The sequence below is a fragment of the Mesoplodon densirostris genome, chromosome 2 (genome assembly GCF_025265405.1).
Source record: "Mesoplodon densirostris isolate mMesDen1 chromosome 2, mMesDen1 primary haplotype, whole genome shotgun sequence".
NCBI classification, from domain to species: Eukaryota; Metazoa; Chordata; class Mammalia; order Artiodactyla; family Ziphiidae; genus Mesoplodon; species Mesoplodon densirostris.
In genome coordinates this window covers 34,212,462-34,227,192 of record NC_082662.1, presented here as the reverse complement: position 1 = coordinate 34,227,192, position 14,731 = coordinate 34,212,462, and the positions used below count along the sequence as shown (strand labels likewise).

Genomic DNA, 14,731 nt, shown 5'->3' with positions numbered 1-14,731 from the left:
AATATTGTCCCCTCTGTAAATGAGTGAATCAAGAACACTGGAGCCCCAAAGTGGAATTGACCAGCTGAGTAAGGTTAAGTACAGAAAGATGGGGGCGGGCATAACTCTAGGAGAGACTTTATACAGCATCCACCTCAAGTCCCAGTGCTCAGGGAGCCCACTTGGAAGCTCCATTTAGGCAGATGCTAGGTCCTAGAGCAGGGCTTCTCAGCCTTGGCATTAGCAACATTTGGGGGTGTCCTGTGCATTGAGGGATGTCTACCAGCACCCTTCATCTCTTCTCACTAGATGCCAGTAGCAACCTCCAGTTGTGAAAACCTAAGATGTCTCCAGACACTCTCAAGTGTTGGGCCCGGGTGTGGGGTGGTGAATCACCCCAAGTTGAAAACCACTGTTCTAGGAGAAGAGGGGCGGTGAGGGGAGGGAGGTTAACATGGGTCTTAGGGCAAGACACTCTCTACTCCCCTACTCTCTGCCTGAAAGGGACACCGTAAAGTCTTTTTCTTCATAGCAGGCACTTGGGCAAGTCTTTTCTCCTCTCTGGGCTTCAGGTTTTCCATCTGTAAACTGGATTTGATGTTTCTAGGTCATTTCCCCCTTCTCTCACCATCTGACATTCCTGGATCTAGTGCAGGGTGTGACAGGGGTACCGCGGTGCCAGTGAGGTCCTGGGAGGTCCCCCAGAGCGAAGGAAGATGAGAAAGAACAGATAGATGTAGAGGTGGAGAGGGGGGCAAGCATGAGCAGGAGCGTTCTGGAGACCTGGAGAGGCTTCGGGCATCCTCTCCACCCCGCCCCTTCGAGGCCTTATTAGCATAAGTCGCCCCCAACCAGGCAAACCCGGACTCTCCAGATTCCCTTAGGCCCCGCCCACCACAACAGGCCCCGCCCCCACCGGCCCCGCCCCTTCCAATGGCCCCTCCCCCGACCGAGACCCCGCCCCCAGCAGGCCCCGCCTCCCTCTTCGCCTCCCGCCAGCCGGGGCTTGGGCTTTGCACCCGGTGGTGGCTGAGAACCGTGGCGGCTGCGGAGCAGGCAGCGCAGGCGGGCGGAGCAGAGCTGCCCGGCCCGGTTGCGGGCGATGCCCCCGTGAGCCTCTCTCGCCGCCCCTCCCCGCCCCGCGCCCCTGCCCCTCGGAGGCCGCAGCGCTCCTGGGACCGGGCCGCGCCTTCCGCCGGGTCCGCGGGGCGGGGTCCCGGAGCACCTGCCCCGCCTTGCGGAGTCGCCTCGGCCAGCGGAGACCCCTCCCTGTCTGGACCCCGGCCCCACCTCCGGGTAAGTCAGTAGGCCTTGGTCGCCTGGGAGTGGACGTGGGGAGGGGGTTGCAGAGGTCTGGGGGACCACGGGGCGGGGGAGGGGTCTCTGGTCGTGAGGCGCCACGTAGGGATCTTAAGTGTGCAGGGTCTGGGGCGGCGGTTGCGGGGGCCCGGGGGCGGAGCACAGTGTGTGTGATGACTCTGGGGGGCTAAGGTATGAGAAGGGAACATGAGGTGTTTGGGGAAGCCCGGAAAATAGAGTAGAAGGCCCCAGAGTCTTGAGTTCTTTGCTGATGCTCAGAGCACCTGGGGCCCTGGTCTTCAACAGCATTGTCTCCCATGGCATTTTTGGAAAGTGCTTAAAATCTCTCCTGGAAAGGGAGCTGGAAGGCAGCCTCCCTTTCTCTCTCCTGCCTGTGCCCTGGTTGAGAAGCTGGCCACTCTTTCCTCCCAGTGAGACACCATTGTGGTGCCCAGAGGACTCCTACCCCCCACACTATGAAAGAAAAGGGGTGATGCCCATTCCAGCCCTAGGGTGGGGAGAGGGGGCTTCTGGGAAGCTGGGAGAGGTAGTTGGTCAATCAACGGTGGGAAATCCAGGGTTCAGGGAGGTTTGGCAAGGCCCTTGGTGGGCAACTTGGGCACCCCCTCATGCAAGGGGAGGGTGTTTTCACCTGCTGGCCCCCAGGCTGCCTGGACCCATGTCCACATCACCTTTTCTGGATAACCCATCCCTGAGGAGTGGGTTTCTTCCCAGTACCCTGGGCCTGGAAACCCAGGGAAGACCCATAGCTCTTGTGGTCCTGGATGGGGTGGGCAATGCCATACCAAGGCCAGAGAACAGGGGCGCTGGCTGCACTGCCACCTGGGGGCTGTTTGGATGTGGCCCTTCATGGGTGGGGATCCTGGGTGAATATAATATCGGTGTCCAGCCCCAGCCCCAGGCGTGTTGTCTGGATGTAGAGAAGAAGGCTGCTGCCTCTTTGGTCCTGTCTTCTGCCTGTGATGACTTCTTCTGTCTGGGCTCCTTGAGTTTGGGGCCTGAAGTGGTGAGGAGAGGGCCTTTTTGGGCTAGGCCTGGTCACCAAGGGGTTAACTAGCCAGCCCCACAGTTCCTGCCAGCCACCAATTAGTCTGTAATCAGACAGCTGCCAACTGTCCCTGGGGGCATGTGGGCAGCCTAATGGGGCATTCTCTGGTGGAGGTGAGGGGGTGGGGGAAGGGGTCTGTGAAACCTGTGCTCAGTCCAAGCTTCATGCCCTTCAGAGCTTGTTTAGGGCCCACAGACCCCTTCTCTGCCCTCTGTGCCAGCTGCTTGGCTCAGGGACCTCCAGCCATGGGGTTCGATACCTACCCAACATTCTGCAGGTATGAAGCCCAGAGTCAGGCAAACTTGGCTTCAAACCCAGGCTCTGCCACTTTCTGGCTATGCACTATTGAGGAAATCACTTCCCCTTTCTGAGCCTCCTTCGTAAAACAGACCCACCTTCTAGGTCAGCTGAGAGGAGTAAATGAAATGGTGGATTTGAGCTGCTTAGCACAGAGGCTGGCACTCAGGAGAGCTCAGTAGGTAACTGCTGAACTCCTGAGCAACCCCTGTGCCAAGGACCTGATGGATGGGCAGGCAGGAGCCAGGGGCTGAGGATCCAGCAGGGACCAAGGTCCCATCCCTCGGGGCATGCGGTCTCAGCGGGTCAGGCCTGAACTCTTCTCTCTCCCTCCCTCCTTGCTCACAGACACATCTGGTCTCTGGACATAATTGGATTTTACTCTGCTGAGCCCAGGGCTGAGCTGCTACTTTCTGGGCTCACCCTGTTCCTAACCAGGTGATAAGCTATGTGGGGTCTGTCAGGGGTCTGGGTGATGTCTGCAGCTGCAGCAGCAGCTGGCCCTTTAAGGAGGGAAGAAAACAATTATCCAGCCTGGGCATTGCATCAGCTGGAGCCTGGAGGGCCCCTGGGGAGGAGGGGGCAGGCTGGTGGTTGATTTCATTAATGCCATGTGAGAACTCTCACCCAGGTCTGCCCCACTCCCAGGCTGCAGCCTTCTCCCCAGGGCGGCAGCCCAGCCCCATTGCCTCCCCTACCCCACCCCGGGAGCATCACCTTGGAGGACTCTGTGCACGCCCATGACCCGTAGAGGGGGCTGTAGGGAAGTGTCTGTCACACTGGCCTTCGGCTGACTTGGGGTTGCAGGATATGCCTCCTGTACTGGCATTTTGCTGACCATGGGGTGTCTCCGCCACTCGTGTTTGTCTGACCTGGGAACTGTTTCTCCCCCACTGGCATTTTGTTGACGTAGAGGGATGACTTCTACGTTGGCCTCTCACTGACAGTGGAGCTGTTTCCTGCACTGGTGTTTTGCTGACCCAACAAAGGAGCTGTGCTGCCTGGGCTGTGTGTGAACGGAGGCCATGGGTTAGAAACAGTTGTTCTCTGGTTGGAGGTGAGCTGCCTGGGAGCAGTGAGTCACAGCAGCAGAGAGGGCTCCAGGTTCTTGGGCACCAGAGAGACCTGGGTTCAAGTCCCGCATCCTTCACCTCCAGACTCTGTTATACTTCAGGTCTCAGACACCTCTGGAAAAATAGGAGTAATTTACACCCATACTGCCCCACCCCCATCCGGAAGGTGCTTGGCAGATTAAATGTCATAACTGGATGTACAGCACCCAGCCCAGGACTGGCAGGTGGAGGGTGCAGGCTGTGTGATGATTCTCTTCCCTTTGCAAGTTTGGGCTCCTCACACCTTGAGTTCAAGATGCCTGGACAAGAAAAGGAGGGTTGAGGAGGAGTGGAGAGAAGGGGAGAAAGAGTGCAAGGCCCTCCTGCCTCTGTTGCAGGACGATGTGCTCAGACAGCTGATGTACTAAACACTATGTGTCAGGCAGCTCCTGCCTCCATGGAGCGGGCATTCTAGCTGGTAGACGGCCCAGAGCACGTGACATGTGTTGAAAGGAGAGATGCAGCGATGGTAGCGTGACAAGGCGTTGAGGAGGCAGAGAAGGAGGGAACCGGGTGTGCTAAGGCCTTGGTGACGGTGGGAACAGGCCTGGTATGGTGGCGAGGGCAGCAGTCGGGGAGAGAGGGAAGAGAGGGGGCAGGAGTCAGCACAGCCAGGCCAGACCTCCTGGTCTATCTAGCAGGATACTTTCGACTTAGGAATTATCCTGAAGCCGATGGCAGCCTCTAAAGGATTTGAAGCAGAAGAAGCAGGGGCTGATTTCCAGAGAGCATGGGCTGGGGTCTGTGGCCCTCAGGCAGATCCTTCTCAGGAGTGACCTTTTGCCCTCTCATCCCCCCTTCCCTGTGCCCAGGGAGCAGGTTGTTTATGTGACTCACCCCAGGAGGGAGGAGGCCAGTCCCAGTCCCTCCAGCTCCCTCTCTCTGGGTCTTGTTGATGAAGTTTATCTCTTGGGCCCAGGTTCTCCCAACCTCTCTGGGGAGCCAGAGGACAAGAGGCAGGGCTTTGGCACCAGCCAGGCCTATATTCACATCCCAGCTCTGCGGTTCTGAGGTGGGTAACCTCTGGCAAGGCACACCTGTCTCTGAACTTCAGTATCCTCAACGATAAAAGGGGGTTGATGTTATCTGTCCATGGGAAGGATAAAATGAAATTCCAGATAGAAATCACAAAACCCTATTGCAATGTCAGTTGGTGTTTTAACTCTCTTGCAGGGGGGTTGACACCAACTTTGGGCCAGGCCCAGGCCTAGGGCTGAGTGGGGGTGGAGGCAGGGCGAGATTCACCAGTCTGTGGTTGCACAGGGCAACCTGTGCTTAGAAGGACCCCATGCTTAATGTTTGACTGTCACCATCTTGAAATTCTTAATAATTTTGAGCAAGGGATACTGCTTTTTCATTTAGCCCTGGGCCCTGCATATTATATGGCCCCACAAGTTGGGTTGGAATAGGAAGAGGCAGGGAGCGACACAGACCTGCAAATAGTCCCCAGATGGAGGAGGGGTAAGATGGAGGGCATGACTAACTGTCCCAAGGTGGGTGGGATGTTAATAATGGTAACATTTATTTAGTGCTTACTGTGTGCTAGGTTCTCTGCTAAGCACTTGACATATTCATCTTCAAACAGCCCTATGAGGTAGGTACGATTATTATTTCCTATTATTCATCTATATTATTGTATAGATGAAGAAAGTGAGATTCAGGTTCTTGGCGAAAGTCACACAGCCATCAGGTAGCATCAAACCCAGGTTGTCAGATGGGAGAGCACATGCCTGGACGAGGCATGTCCAGTCCTGGACATACCTGGACTTCACTAGGATGAGGCACCTCCTAAGCTGGGTGGGTCTGAAGGATAACTTGGAGTTTGCCAAGGAGGAAAGAGGTGTGTGGGGAAGGGAGGGCTGTCTCATCCAGGAAGTTCCTGTGCTCAGGAGTGATACTTGGCCAGGAGAGGTGGAGCCAAAGCCAGATGCTTCCCAGGGCTGAGAGAGGAAGCCTTTGGATTTCACGGTTCTGATATTCCAAGCTCAGAGCTTCCGGTCACTCTGTGCCCAAGCCCTGCTGCAACCATGATTCCTCAGAGCTGCCCTGTATTGCCCACTCTTGCCCCACTCCCAGGTAATCTCATTTACCTGACTTGAATGCCCTCTTCTGGGCTCAAGACCTGCAAATCTAACTACTTCTTGGACCACATTTAGATGTCTCATGATCAGTCTCAGGTCCAAACTCAGGTCCCAGCTCTGCCTGCTGGCACCTGCTCTGCCTCGTGTCCCTAGCTCATCTCTGCCACCACCATCCACCCACTTGCTCAAGCTGGAAAGCTGGAAGTTCTCCTGGACACCTCCCTCTCCTTCACCCCCACATTCCACAGCCAGTCCTCAGCAAGTCCTGTTGGTTCTCCTGAATACCTCTCCCCAGTCTGTCATCTCTCTCCTTGCCCACTGCCCCACTCCGGACCAGCATCAGCTCTCACCTGGACCACTGTGACAGCCTCCTAACTGGTCTCCTTACGTTTCTGGTTTTGTTTTGTTTTTTTTTGCGGTGCGCGGGCCTCTCACTGTTGTGGCCTCTCCCGTTGCGGAGCACAGGCTCCGGATGCGCAGGCTCAGCGGCAATGGCTCATGGGACCAGTCACTCCGCAGCATGTGGGATCCTCCCGGACTGGGGCACGAACCCGTGTCCCCTGCATCAGCAGGCGGACCCTCAGCCACTGCGCCACCAGGGAAACCCTACGTTTCTGTTTTTGCCCGGCTTCATTTCAGGTTTCATACTGTAGTCAGAGTGATCTTCTAAAGATAAACGTTTGATTGTGTCATTTCCTTGCTTAAGACCCTTCCAAGATTTCTTGGAATAAAGCCAGACTGACGTAGTCTGCAAGGCCCTGTGGGATCTGGTCCTTGTCTACCTTTTTGGATCGTCTGTACCAATTGCCCTCTCCCTGAGCTGCAGGACTTTCATACATGTTGTTCCCTTGTCCTGGAATGCCCTTCCCCTGCTTATCTATCTCCTTCAGATAGATACCAGCTTGAACATCATTTCTGCAGAGAAGCCTAAACTGGAAACTAAACATCAGCCCCTTCCATAGGACCTTGTACTTCTTTACGACACTCATCACACTTGACTTGCTTTTCCTCATCTCTCTTTCTTGCTAGACTGTGGACTCCGTGGGGTCAGGAATCCAGTTTTGCCTGGCCCCAGCACGTAGTAGGTAAACAATGAATTGTTCCGTGGATGAAAGGAATAGATGAATCATTGTTGCAGCATCCTAACTAGCCTCCCTGCCTCCAGGCCTGCCTTTTTCAGTCCTTTCTCTGTACAGCCCCAGAGTTCTAAAACACAGAACTGACCCTGCTACTTAAAATACTTCAATAGCTCCCCGTTGAGGGCAAGAAGGGCCTCAGCTTCTTAGCATGGGATTCAAAGCACGTTATGATCTGCACCCGAGAGCCCCTCCAGCCTCATCTCCCCTGCTTACCCCCTCCCCACACTTTGAACTCCTGTTCTTCTAACACATCAGGCTGTTGTCTTGTGCCTCTGTACCTCTGCCCTCGTGGTTCCCTCTGCCTATAATACCTCCGCACCCCTGCTTTGTCTCCCTGGAGAACATCCTTCATTCTTCAAAAGCAGCTCAGCTGCCACCTTTGCTGGGAAGCCTCTGAGGAGCCCTCCCGGCCCTCCCTAGGCAGAGTTGGCACCCCCCGCCACCTCAGCCACATCCACACAGAGCCTACATCTTTTCCTCCTTGTGTCCCATGAAACTGAGCTCTTCTTGTGCAGGCACAGAGATTGTTCATCTTTGCGGCTCCAGCTCCCAGCTTCTCCCCTGTCCTTAATTAGGTCTTTGCTTGTATACAGAAACCCACTCAAGCCAGCCTCAGTAATAAAGAAGGGTTTATTACGAGAACACAGGGGGTTTGGGGGGAACTGAGGAGTAGGAAAAACGGCAGCCTCTGGAAGGTGAGACCTGTAGGCCAGGAAAAATTGAAGCAGCTGCTCTCTGTACCTTGTTGGCTGCCTTCACCTTTCTGTCTCCACACACTGGGTTTTCTCAGCTTCTCCAGATAATGGACCACTTATAGTTCCTGTATTTCATCCCTCAGTTCCAACTACATTCAGAGATAGAACCCAGGGCTTGGCAGATCCAAGTCCAAACTCCCAGGAGAGGATCTGATTGGCTCTGAGGGGGTCAAGTACCCACCCTGGTCCAATCAACTGCAGCCTGCAGGGAAGGAAAACAAACTCAGACATGCAGACATGGCTCTTGTTTGTTTGTAATCTGGGCAAGTATTATACTTCAAAAGACATCTGCTATAGTTTTTACAGTGCCAGGTGGGCCTGGCCCCAGCCTTCCATCTAGACGGCACCTGGTGAAAACAGACCTAGCATTGTGACTTCAAGAGGAGTCTTTTCCGGGGGCAGCAGCACCCAGGGCAGGCTCCGAAGAGCCTGTCAAATGTCATTCAGAAGCCTGAGCAGAGAGTTAGGGAGATGAGACCCTGATTTTCTCACCTCTCTTTGGAGTGGGGGAGAGAGGGATGAGGAGGGCGTGAGCAGTCAGGACAGTTCTCTCTGCTAAAATCATACCCATCTCCTAAACTCAGCTCATTTCCTTTTCTCAGTGAGGAACGATACATGGTAGTTCCTGCTGTGAGGCTCCTATTAGATGGTAGGTGTAAGGACAATTTGTAAATAGGAGAGAACTGAGTAATTTCTAAGGATTGTTATTATGGGAATGGAATGTGGCAACAGGGTGCCAGCTTGCCACCGTGCCATCCACGCTCCTACAGGAGGCAGGCAAGCCTAGAACTTCCTTCCCAATATGAGCATGGTCCCTTCAGTGAGACCTGAGATGACTTTCAGTGGCTCGTGCACATGCCACTGCATGGCATTGGCTCACATACTGAGAAAGTTGGTTCCCTTTCAACTCTATCAAGTCCAAGTTTGTCCCAGGAAGAAAGTGTCGGTGCCATGCTGGTGTGTCTTTAACAACTTTCCAACACTTGCTGCCCTTCTTTTTTTTTTAATTTAAAAAATTTATTTATTTATTTATCCTATTTTTGGCTGTGTTGGGTCTTTGTTGCTGCGCACGGGCTTTCTCTAGTTGCGGCGAGCGGGGGCTTCTCTTTGTTGTGGTAGGTGGGCTTCTCATTGCAGTGGCTCTTCTTGTTGTGGAGCACAGGCTCTAGGCGCACGAGCTTCAGTAGTTGCAGCCCGAGGGCTCAGTAGTTGTGGCTCATGGGCTCTAGAGCGCAGACTCAGTAGTTGTGGCGCACGGGCTTAGTTGCTCCACTGCATGTGGGATCTTCCTGGACCAGGGATCAAACCTGTGTCCCCTGCACTGGCAGGCGGATTCTTAACCACTGTCCCACCAGAGAAGTCCCTGCCCTTGCTTTTAAACAGAGATCTTGGGGAATTCCCTGGTGGTTCAGTGGTTAGGACTGAGCGTTTTCAATGCCGGGGCCTGGGTTTGATCCCTGGTCGGGGAACTAAGATCCCGCAAGCTGTGCGGTGTAGCCAAAAAAAAAAAAAAAAAACAGGAAAACCACAGAGATCGTGACTGGCAGCTCTGTGGAGCTAGACTTTAATAATATAGCTTTGTTTTCACTGTACTTATTTTACTGTCATTTTCTATTTATTAAAATTGGTATTGGCTTTCCATTTATAGTAGTAACACAAAATTTCTATTTAAAATAAATGCATTTAACTTAAAAGTGCCAATTTTAAGAAAATAATCAATGAACCTTACAGGCGTATGGAGATTTGGCATAAACCACTGAGGGACACACAATGGTATGTGGATGATGCAAAACTGGGAAGTTGTACAGGGACGTCAGGGATGTGGACCTAGATAATCTTTAAGATCCCCCCTACCTACCTGGAGAATTTGGGGGTCTCTTATGCTGTGCCAGCCTACTCCATTCTCCTCACCTTGTGCCCTGGCTTGGGTTGCTTTCAGAGAATCGTGCTGTGATTGTCCTGTAGATAGGAGAATGTGGGCTGCTGTCCTCCAGCTTGCTTGAGAGGGGGGCTTTTGGAGTTGGGGTGTCTGGATGACGGTAGGATGCCTCTCGCCTCTGAGGCAGGACTTGGGCACTCCTGGGTGGGGGCTTTGGGGGGGGCAGGAGCTGCAGACTCCACAGTCCACCAGGTACCCATGCACAACATGGGCCTTAGGGCCTCCCAGAGGGCAGGAGTCCCAGGGAGTGCAGAGGCTATGGGGGCCATGGGTGAGGGTGAGGCTGTCCCCAGGGCTTGGGGCCCAGGGACGGCAAAGCCAGGAGGCTTTGGGGTCTCAAAGGTCCTGTTCTCCTTGCTCTCCCCTTTCCCACCTCTTTGTGCCGCTCACTGCCTGCCCCTGGAGATGGGGCAGCAACCCCAGTGGGCCTCAGAGGACACTGAGGATTTATCCACAGGGCCCAAGACCAGGGCCAGGTGGGCAGGAGGAAAGTCCTGCCTGCCTCTCCCCACTCCCATGTCCACAGCGGGAGGGCAGGCCTTGGCTCCAGGAGGGGTGGGGGGCCTGGGTAGTGTGGGGCGTGTGCTTGTGTATCCATGGTGAACATCTGAGGGTCTCTGTGGAGGCATATTGTGTGTGTGTGTGCATGTGTGTAAGAGAGAGTTTGTATGTACGTGTGCATGTCCGTGGTGAAAGGACCTCTGAGTGATATGTCTGAGGGTCTTTGTGGGGAGGCTCTGTGCGTTGTGTGAGTTTGGGCGTGTGTGGCAGGGTGTCTTGTGTGTGATGTGCATGTGGGTCTGTGGTGAATGTGTCTCTGTGTAATGTGTGTCTGTGAGGCATCTGGTGTGTGTGTGTTGTGCGTCTTGGTGGCTTGCACGCTGGGTGTGGTGTGTGCCTGTTGTTTTGTTTGTGTCGTCGTCTTTGTAGAGCGTGTCTGGCTCTGTGGTGTGTCCGAGTGGCTGTGTGCAAGTGTGTGGCGTGCACCTGGGGCTTTGTGCTCCAGAGAGGGTGCGGGGGCCAGGGGCGTGCCTGGGAAGGCAGAGTGCGTTGAGGGCAGTGTCTGTCTGGGCTGGGGCCGAGGGTACGCTGGCTTCCCGGGGAGTGTCCCCAGGGCGGACGGCGGGCGAGGGCGGCGCCTTCCAGCTCAGCGCGGGGCTGGTAACCGGAGCCCCTTCCCCCATGAAATATTGATCCGGCCTAACGGCGGCCCTGGCCAAATAAGGCCAGACCCGCGGGGAGCAAGGAGAGCGGGGCCGGCCGCTGTCCGTGGTGCTGCCGCTTCCCCCTCGGCGGGGGGCGTCGGCGCTCAGGCTGGGGCGGGGCTGGGAGAGGGTGAGATTTCCCCATCCACCAACACCCTCAGCGGGGCCCCTCCCTCTGAATATGAGCTAGCCTGTCCCTCTCACCTATCTGTCAGTTCTACCACCCTTTCTAGGAAGGGGAAACAGGGACCAAGTGAGTATTTGGCAGGGGAGGGGATCCAGTATCCCTCAGGGCTAGGGTTTGCCTGGGACAGTCCTAACTTGCACTTGTGGTTCTGGTGTGATTGTTAGTAGTGTCTCTGTTCACTCTTTGAAAGAGTCCTAATTGCATGATAAATTATGTGCTCCCCAGCAATGAGGCTTTGCCCCAAAGACTTCCTCCCCTGCTTCTCTGCTCTGCCCCTGGGGGTTCTGTAGTCAGTGGGTGTGCAAAGTGCAGTGCGTGTGTTTGTGAGTGGGGATACTGTCTTTCCTGTGCTTGGGCTGAGCTGGAATAAGGGCTTGGGAGCCCCAGGCCCCTTGGGATCCTGCTGCAACCCAGACCCTCCCCAGGGAATCCAGCTCCCTTCTCTACCGGTCCAAATTCTGCTTTCCATTCAGGCTGTGCTTTTGTTCAGGCCTGGGCTTCCTTTGCCCTCCTGCATCCTGGGCTGGGCAGGCCTCTCCTTGGTCTCGATGTCAGGGTGTGTAGGGCCTCCAGGTTGGCCATCTGTGTGCTCACGACATCTTCTCTGAGTTCTCCTACTTTGACTTGCTGATTCTCCCTCCTTCAGTGGATTCCATTTTCCTCCTACCCCTAACTGTAGGTATTACCTCTCACCCTTTCCTCACTCTGTACCCTCCTCCGGGCATTCTCCTTCCTTTCCACACTTCACTTTTCCCTCTGGGAACACACCCAAATCCTGCCCACTCACACTGCTCTCCTGAACTCCAGGGAATCTGCTTACCTGTCCAACACCTCCATATGGGAATTGCAAAATTATCTCAGGCTCATCATTTCTAAAATAGGGACTCATGTTTCCCTCAAGCCAACTTTTCCCTCCAGGACCTCATGCTGTGGGGATGGCACCTGTCAGCCCTCACCCTTCCTGTAAATCATGGTGGATTCTGGTTTCTGCCCTTCCCCCAACCTTGTCCCATCACTAACTCCAGGCATTCCCCCAAGCCCTCCCCCGACTCTTGCACCCCTTTCCACTTTCCACCAGCACTGTCTGAAGCAGTGCAGCCCTTCTTACCTGCCTCCTGACTGCTCTTCCTGCTGTCGGGCTTTCTTCTGATTCTGCACTGTGTTGGATTGATCTCTGTAAAATGTTACATCTAAACCATGTCAGATTTCACTCCCTTCAGGATTAAAGCCAAACTTCTTAGCCCTACATTCAGAGCCCTTCTCCCAGCCTACGTTCCCAGCCCTCTTCCACAGCCGCACGTACGTCCTGCTCCAACTGCACTGCTCTGTTCACCAGCCTCTGAACATACCATTCTTTCTCTGGACCTTCCCAGCTAGTTTCCACCTCTTTCCTGCCACCTGTACCTCTCTAAATCCCACCCCCCTTTCGAGGTGCTCTGCAGAGAATTTCTCCGTGATGCCTGCTCTGGTCTCCCCATCCTGAAGCGTTCACTCTTTCTGCAGAACAGCCAGGGTGTTTTATCTTTACCTCTCAGTGCTTTGGGTGGTCCTCAGACCAGCAGCGTGGGTATCACCTGGGAGCTTATTTGAAATGCAGACACTCAGGCTCCACCTTCCTGTGACCCATGGAATGAGAATCTGCATTTCAGTAAGATCCCCAGGTGATTTGTGTGCACATTTAAGTTTGAGAAGCACTGGACGGTCTATCCACTGAGAGCGGCATCTTGCTTCTGTTCGGGAGTGGCTTCAGCCCCAGGGTGTTTTCTAGTGGCATTCTCAAGTGCCAAGTCTAGCAGCCCCTGTCAGGCAACCGCTGCCACATCTGGACACAAGTTATGAGAGGGGGTGGGTAATGGAGATGGTCAGGAAGCATGTGCACTCTTCCTGGATGCTTCCACCTGGAATCTATGCCCCACAAGGCTCTGGAGCTCAAGCTCTGTAAGTCCACTAGAGTGACAGGAGGAGGAATCAGTTAATCAATAAAAAGACAGTTACCAAGCAGAGAGCAGAACTTTTCCCTCTTTACAACTACGCATTGGTGGAAATGTCTGTTATTTTAATGTATTCCAGACAAGGTCACATCCTGAGGTACCAAGGGTTAGGACTTCAACATATCTTTTTTTTTGCAGGGTGGGACACACAGTTCAACGCACAACAGGCAAGGATGGTATAGGGTCTGGGGGAGCATGACAGGGGGATTAACCTTGTCTGCAAAGACTCTCCTAGGACATGACATCCAGCCTGGGACTGAGCGCTGAGTAGGGATTAGCCCCCAAAGGTGGTGCAACACATACCAGGTCCACAGGACACGAGGGTGGGGATGGACTGGAGAAGAGCTTTCCAGGCTAGCAGGAGACAAAGTGGCACTTTTGAGGAATGAAAAAAATGCAAGTGTGGGGCTTCCCTGGTGGCGCAGTGGTTGAGAGTCCGCCTGCCGATGCAGGGGACATGGGTTCATGCCCCGGTCCGGGAGGATCCCACACGCCGCAGAGCGGCTAGGCCCGTGAGCCATGGCTGCTGAGCCTGCGTGTCCGGAACCTGTGCTCTGCAATGGGAGAGGCCACAACAGTGAGAGGCCCGCATACCGCAAAAAAAAAAAAATTTTAAAAAGCAAGTGTGGCTGGAATACGGAGGAGGGGCAGGAGTGCGAGATGAGCTGGGTCACTTCACTTGTGGGCCTTGTGAGGGGTTTTTACTTTCTTCTGAAGGAAACGGGGAGCTGCGGGAGGCTGTCCCACAGGAGGGATTCATTCTACCTTGTGAGCCATCTCCTCACAAGACTGAGCTGTCTGAAGGCCGAGTTGTTCCTCTGTGAACCCAGTTCTGAGGGAAGACATGCGGCCATGTCCTCAGGAGCCCCCTGGCTGAGAGAAGACACATGGCAGCCCAGTCTGAGGAAGGAAGGCCTGGCCATGCCCCAGCAGCCCTCAGTCCAAGTGGGGAAGACGAACCTTGCCCTCAGGAGCCTTGTTCTGAACAGGAGACAGGGCTCACCCAGCTCTGGGTCTGCCTCACCCTTGGGTGTCCCGAGTCCTTGGAGTCTGGAGGACACAGGTTGGGCCCAACCACCCAAGCCCCTGCCCTGCTGTGAGGACTATGTCTGAGAACGTGTCCAGGGCAAGTGCATGATGCGTATGGGCCCCTGAGGCCAGAGGCCCTGAGGCTGGGGGAGACCTGAGCACCCTGCTCTCCTCAGGAGATGTCTGGTTCTTGCCTTTGTATCGGGACCCAGTCTATCTGCTCAACCCATCCCTACCACACACTCAGAGGGCCGCCCCTTTACTGTGTGTGATGGGAGAGGCGCCCCCTTCCCAAAGCTGCCTGTCCCTTCTTGCCTGGGCTGAGTGGGCCAGGCTGGGTGGAGGAGAAGTGGGTCAGCTCAGTAGCCATGGCGACCGCAGCTGCTCCCAGCCGGCCTTCTCATCTCCTCGCCACCGACCTCACGATGACATCCTTTGTTCGGCCTGTGGGGATGGGGGCCAGAGGGGTGAGATTGGGGGCCAGAGTGTGTATGAGTGTGTGTACGTGTGTGTGTGTGTGTGTGTGCAAGCTCACACAAGTGCCTGCTCAGAGCTGGTGTGCATGCCTGGCCAAGGGAACCCACAGATCCAAGTAAGACACTTCCTGCTTCCCTGCCCTCTGAAGGGATGGGGCTCTTCCTGCCTCTGA

At 54.8% G+C, this 14,731-nt stretch overlaps 1 protein-coding gene across 7 annotated transcripts in view; it reads left to right on the top strand.

The window, feature by feature from the left end:
* Positions 1 to 1,184: 1,184 nt before the first annotated feature.
* RIMS3 (regulating synaptic membrane exocytosis 3) overlaps positions 1,185 to 14,731 on the top strand; it is a 40,278-nt gene continuing 26,731 nt past the window's right edge. For 5 of the 7 annotated variants that reach the window (XR_009531119.1, XM_060089608.1, XM_060089609.1 and 2 more), the window contains exons 1-2: positions 1,191 to 1,275; positions 4,676 to 4,768. The gene's annotated coding sequence lies outside the window, so the exon portion shown is untranslated. Of the gene's footprint in view, positions 1,276 to 4,675; positions 4,769 to 14,731 lie in introns of all 7 variants that reach the window. The other 2 variants (XM_060089606.1, XM_060089610.1) reach the window with 2 other exon arrangements.